The following is a 7,500-nucleotide window of genomic DNA, read 5'->3' as shown; positions in this document are numbered from 1 at the left end:
ATATGACCGATAATGATGGTAACAATTATAATGAAAATAATGATAGTAACAATATTGCTAATGATGACAGTGATGATGATGATGCAACTATCACTAGTGATGTCTATGGTACCAGTGCTTCTGCAGCTGCTGTTACTACTACTCTACTGCTGCTGCTACTGCTACTGTTACTGATGATGATGATAATGATATAATGATGATAATGATAATGATGATGATACTAATACTAATAAAATACTACTAATACTAATAAAATACAAGTAATACTAATAAACTACTACTACTACTACTACTAACAATAATAATGATAGTAATAACAATAACAGTTATAATGGCAATAATAATGATAATGGTGATACAAATAATGATAATACTACTACTTCTGCTACTACTATTATTATTATTACAGAAACTTCTCCTTTACTACTTCTTCTACTATTACTACTACTACTGCAAATAATAATAATAATAATAATAATGATAATCATAATAATAATAGATCTATTATTATCCATGCCTATATTCAAAGTGCCGACAATAATTTTGGATACGATCGTAACATCATTTATTATATTAGTACCATCGACAATAAAAAAGAAATTACAGTAACCATAGCAATACACCTCCTTTCAAGTGGAACTGAATAATCTTACTTTTGATTTCAACATTTCCAAAAGAAATCAGCATTCTTGCACTCGATAAATGATAACCTTTTCTTTATGTTCAACAATCTTCGGAAACTTTCCAACAATTGTCTAGGGTATGCCAGTCTCCACTGGCTTACAACTTTATCAGTTTAAACGACAGGTTTCTAATACGTTTAACACTTTGCTAAATAACTAAATAACAATCGTTGAAACCCAGGCACATAAAAGATAACTTTTTCTATCGTAGATCGAACCACTATTTTCAGAATTCGAACTTTTGAAATAAATGAACTCGAAGTAATGAATCACCGAGCTCTACAGATGGCGCAACAGTTTCCTTAACTTAATGCAGCCCTTGCGTACACAGTTCATTGCTAAGTTGAACTTTTATCTAAATATAAGCCTCCAGCATGCCGCGCAGACACAGAAAAAGAAGTAACGCTGATCGTGCACGCACTGCCGAAGCCTACGGAGCAGGACACAATTTCCTCGAGGTTGCAGCATCCCTCGGAGTTAAGTTCACCACGGTGCAGCATCCTCCAATGGAAATAATTAACAGCAAAGGTTTCGTATACACACATGGGTTGTTTCTGCATAACGTTGACATACGTGGTACAGAAGGAAGGCAGGTTGGTGGGTGCTAACATCGAATCCCCCTACAGATTCACGAGTGGGAACGAAACCTTTGTTGTGGATTGTTTCCAACGAAGGCAGGTCTTCAGTGCATGGTAGTAAAACATATGGAGGCACTTGTCTCTTTTCCGTATTTTCTTTTCTTTTCTTTTACGTAATAGTATAATTGTAATATTAAAAGTAATTAACTGTTTGTTTTGAGAAATAAACACATTTTATGGATATTTTAAAATAAATATAGTTAATAGTATATATATATATATATATATATATATATATATATATATATATATTATATATATATATATACATATATATATTCATGCCTGTTTTAATTTTGATGATTCTTTCACACACGCTGTATAATAGTTTTATAGACCTGAAATCAATTCGCTAAATAACTGACTGCTGAATGGAATTGTAAGATAGTATGTAAAAAGAAGACTCATTCTTCAACTCGGAATGTTGAAAGCTTTTGGTTGAATGTTTAATCGTGTTTGAAAAAAAGTGTAGCAATATAAACATTGTATTATGAATAGTAACAGTAATGATGATAAATTAATGATGATAACAGTAATCATAATTAAACAAGATTAATGATGTGACGATACTGTTTTCAATAATAGTAATAATGACAATGATACTAAGGTTGATGTGATAATGATGAGAGTGATGATTGTGATGGTAATTGTGATAACATTAATAACAATAAAATAATAATAATAATATCAATGATGATTATTATATCTACAATAGTACTTATAATGATGATAGTGATGGTGATGATGATAATTATATTAATAACAATACTAATGATATCAATGATAATGATGATAGGATTGACAACAATAATAATACTGATAATAATGATGGTGATGATAGTAGTAAAAATAATAGTAATAATAACATGATGATGATGATGTTAGCAATAGTAATAGTAATAACAATAAGAGTAATGATGATGATGATGATGATGATACTGATAATAATGACAATGATAATGATGATAATGATTATGATAATGATGATACTACTACTACTACTCTACTACTAACAATAATAATAATAATAATAACAAAATCAATGTCACTAACAATAATAAAGATGATAATAGTAGTAGTATTATAATTATTATTGTGTTAATAATAATAACCTGAATAGTGATGATGATCATGATGATGACATATCTCTATTGTCATTACTACCGACGGCCTCATCATCCCGTCATCCGTAATCCCTCGCCTTCCCTTCCCAGCCACCTACAGCGCCAGCCCAGTAATGAGGACGAGGCCTTGTTACCTGGTCCTGCTGCGCGACCTCGACCGATTCGAGTCCGATTGTCTCCCGTTCGTTCGGCTGTTCGTAATCGGATTAGCGAGAAGCACTGAAGTTCGTGTTTCCGGCGCGTCCTGCCACCCTCGTCTCAGCGGACAAAAGGCCAGTTATAAGATGAGCAGCCTTTGAATAACCGAACACTTGTTTACGAGGGACTGTTTAGTGTGTGTTGGAGCGCACTGCCTCGCGGGTTCCCTCGTTACTGTCGGAGCTGCTTGTTTGGGGAAGAGAAGTCCATTTCGTAAACAAAAAAGTTGTGAATAGGTTTCGACTTGTTTGTTTCTTTTGCGTACGCGGAGGTCGCCCGGAAGTAACTGTATTGGTGTTTTTGTTGTTGTTGTTGTTTTATGGGAATGCTGTACGAATGTGCATGAGTCTTTTCGTTAAATCTAGTCTAAAGTGTGCTCGGTAATAAAACTGCACATGTTGCGATATTCTCCGTATAATAACAAAGGAGACAATGATAACAGTTGCTCCCAATACATTCGCCGCTAAATGCAATAAGCCGTAATGACCATTCGGGCGAAACTACCTCGCCCTCAATTGCACAGCTGCAAGGCAAATCTAGAATTAATCAAAGCAAAACTGATGCCATAATCGGTATGTTGTCCTGGCAATGTCCGCCGGGCTGGCTGCGCTGGCGCTGGTCGTAATTGTGTTGGTACTGCCGCTTGTCGTGGTGTTGCTGGCGAATGCCTATGGTGTTGGATAGTGTAAATGGTGAATATAATAATGGAGGAAAAAAAAGAGGAGGAGGCGGCAGTGGAGGTAGGGGAAGTGGATAAGGAAAAAGAGGAGGAGGAGGAGGAAGAGGAGGAGGAGAAGGTGGTGGTGGTGGCGGTGTGGCGGCAGGCGGGGCACATGGCAGATGGCACGCGAGGGACTGCACCTTCACCCACCTCCCAAATGATCCCCAACCACCAAGGGACACTCACGCTCTGTCCCCGGGGCAAGGGAGGTATAGGTGGCCCAAGATAGGGAGGGGAAGGGATAGGAGGGAGAGGGAGGGTGCGGAGAGGTCTGGAAAGGGAGAGAGGGATACAGAGCGATAGAGAGAGAAAGAAAGAAGAAATGAAAGATGTGAATAACGAGAAAATATAAGAGGACAAGGCCGAAGAAATATGAATCATACCCTCGATAAGGATAAGGTAGCGTAATAGAGGCTTGTAATATTCAGAAGGGGGGCGCAAAATGGGGTGCGGGTGGAGAGCCCAGGGTGATCTTGCATAGCCAGGGATGGCTGGAGAAGGCGGGGGGGCTATATAGATGGTATGGGGCGCTGAAAGGGGGAAACTTGTTGGGGAAATCTACGAGCTTTTACTGATTATACTTTACTTAAGAAAATGTTGATAGTAGATTTACAAAGAAGCTGATAAGGTGTGTAAATTCTAACATTAGTTTCGTTTGGTTGGGTCAGCAGTTGCATTTCAAGGGAAAGGCCGAGAAAGAACAAATAAGGAAGAGACTGAGGAAAGTAAAGGATGAAAGAGTAGAACATTAATATCTGAATATAAAAGATAGAAAGAGGAAGAGGAATCAATAAGACAAACAATAAGAAAATGCGAAAAAACTCGAGCTCTGCGAATCTTATATAAACTTATAAACTTTCAAAATTCGCATCAACTAAATTCAAAGAGAGAGATATAAACTTCTAGATATATCTGAATAATGAATAAATTGCATTTATTCATTTATGGAATCTAATTCCACTACACGATTTCCTGATAACAGCTTTTAAGGAGCCGATATCTGAGCTTTGCCTCCTCTGTTGCCACACCTCGCTACTCCGCCACTGCCTCTCATTACCGTGATCACCTTCGATGCCTTCTCCGCAGAACTGCCTTGACGCAGCACCTTGGAACTCCCTGGCAAAGCAAAAAGTCTGTGGCTCCATATCTCATTCCAGAATACAAGGATCTTGCCGGACCAGGAAGATAGAAAGAGAGAGAAACCACAGTTTTACGTGACGAGCAAGCTGATCTGAGCGTCTGCTAAAATCAGATTTCGATATCTGAGGAAGCCCTACTTTCGCCACAAGGGCCAAAGAGAGCGCTGCTTTTATTATGTTTTTAGTTTTTTTTTTTTCTACCCTGGTTATGATTTGGGCAAAATAACTTATACTATGCTAAACATAAACTGTGATTCCCTTGGTACCCCTCAGCTACCTCCGACCACTACACCAGCGCCCCCTGCCGCCCACGACAGCAGGTGAGGGCGTGGACAGGTGAGCCGTGAGGTGGGCCAGGTGGTTGGCGAAGCTCCTGTACTGCCCACCACCGTCACAACCAGTACCAGCTTCTCTGCCTACTCCAATCTTGGCTTTTAGGTGATTAAAGACTCTTTTAAACTACAAAAGAACAGGAAGTGATACATGATCCCTTTTATCACTCACAAGTTCTTGTCCGAGGCGAAGGAGAACATGGTACGCTTTGCTTTACTATATTTTCACTTCCGTTTTGCTACACGAGTCCCAAGGTTAATCTCTGCACGGAGGTGTGGGTCGGGCGCGCGAGGGAAGCCGCCGGCCAAGAGGCGTCACAGCCTATAAACTTTATTACGATTTTAATGTGTATTTACAAGGCAACATATATGAAAATAATATGGATTCGATATTTATGACTCCATTGATGGTTTTGCAACAAGGCATCTTTGTTCCACTGTTCTAATTATAGGATTTTAGCTTCCTTTGGTGGAAACTGTTCACTCGCGCGCTGGCTCCTCGTCATAACAAACTTTATGACGCATAGTCCAAATAATTTCAAGGTTATATCAGCGTTATAGCTTTGCATGCTGTCCACTGTAGTTGTTACTGATTGCTGGCTTTATGTTTCAGAAGTAAATGATTGCCAGACTTAAAAGCCACATCGGGAACAAATCAAAAGAATCTATACATATTTACAAGCAAAATAATCACCACGAAGCCCTGTTTTAATGGCTCTTTTTAAACAGGCTGTGTATGTGTCACGTGCGTATCTCAGCTTTATAGCAGAAGTTCTACGTCGGACGAGATAATAATGGGGCTAAGGGGGGGGTTGGGGGCCTGGGGAGCTTTTAGGGGCCAGCGTTAGGGTGGAGTTGGCCGCTGGTGCGCGAGCGGTCTTTAATACATAGTTAGTGTAGAGGGAAAGCGATAAATGTGTTCTGCGTGTATATAAATAGATAGATAGACAGATGAATAGAAAGGCAGATACACACACACATATGTATATGTGTGTGTGTGTGTATATATATATATATATATATATATATATATATATATATATATATATATATATATATATATATATGTATATATATATATGTATATATATATGTGTGTGTGTGTGTGTGTGTGTGTGTGTGTGTGTGTGTGTGTGTGTGTGTGTGTGTGTGTTTTGTGTGAGTGCATGTGTGTGTGTGATTTTTTTTTTTTTTTTTTTTTTACGGTAGGTTCATGTTTGAGCCGCCGTGGTGTGATATATATATATATATATATATATATATATATATATATATATATATATATATATATACATATACATATATATACAGATTCACATTACTTCACTTGACAGTCAGGAACATACCCCTTTCTCGATATATACTTCTAGATATATATACAGACTCTATATGAATATGTTCCTAATCGTGTGCATAAGGTAATGTGTGTCTGCATGTGTAGACTTATGTGTGTGTATGTCTGTCGGTCTATCAGTATGTATATCAGATTTTCCCCATCCTCTACAGAATTAGGTTAATATATTGTTTTCTATTCAGATGTCAGTTTCCTTCTCTCTAATACCAATTGATTTGCTGTTTTGGCTACCTATTTCTGCAGTCCTCATAACAGCGACAGCCATGTTATGATCACAAATCTAACAGCGCCATGAACAAATGATTACTTCAGCAACAATTACCAAAGCAAGAGTATTCACCACGATTTTCCATCCTCCATTAGCACCACCATTCCGTTATTCATACAGATATTGCATCACAAATTTGTTAGTGTCCAGTGTAAAACCACGAACGTGCACGCTACCTCCTCCACTTTCTTCACCATATCCTTTTCAAGAAGACCAAGGACCATAACGACGATGAATCCTACGGATATTTGACGCCCATTTTCAGTGTCGGCTTAACGGCAAAGGTGATTGTTATTTTTGTATTCGATGTTTGGTTACACATTTGCGACTGGTAGTGTTGTTGTTGTTACTACTGATGTTGTTGTATTAGTGTAACATTGGCAGTACTGATATCACTGTAAAGTATAATATTGATATTAAATAAACTTTCTCTGTACATTTTTGTCATTTTTGTTATTACTATTATCATTACTGTCATCATCACATTATTCTTTTCATAATTATTAGTACTAGTGTTATTACTACTACTACTATAATTATTATTACTAGTACTGTTATTACTATTATAATAATAATTATTACTGTCATTATTATTATTCCTGTTATTATCACTATCATTATCATTATTATTATCATTATTATTAGTATATTATTATCATTATTATTAGTAGTAGTATTGTTATTATTATTATCATTATTATCATGACCATTATTATCATCATATTATCCTTATTGTTGTTGTTGATATAATTATCATAATTATCATCACTATCATTTTTATTATTATTATTATTATTATTATTATTATTATTGTTATTATTATTATCATTATTATTATTATTATTGTTGTTGTTATTGTTGTTGTTGTTGTTGTTATTATTATTATTATTATTATTATTATTATTATTATTATTATTATTATTATTATTATTATTATTATTATTATTATTATTATTATTATTATTTTATACAAAAGTTTCCTTAGATCTGCTAATTAAAATCAAACACCGAGTCACTACCAGCGACCTCGGGTGATTGAAGTT

Source organism: Penaeus monodon, chromosome 8 (genome assembly GCF_015228065.2).
Source record: "Penaeus monodon isolate SGIC_2016 chromosome 8, NSTDA_Pmon_1, whole genome shotgun sequence".
NCBI classification, from domain to species: Eukaryota; Metazoa; Arthropoda; class Malacostraca; order Decapoda; family Penaeidae; genus Penaeus; species Penaeus monodon.
This window is presented reverse-complemented; position numbering follows the sequence as displayed.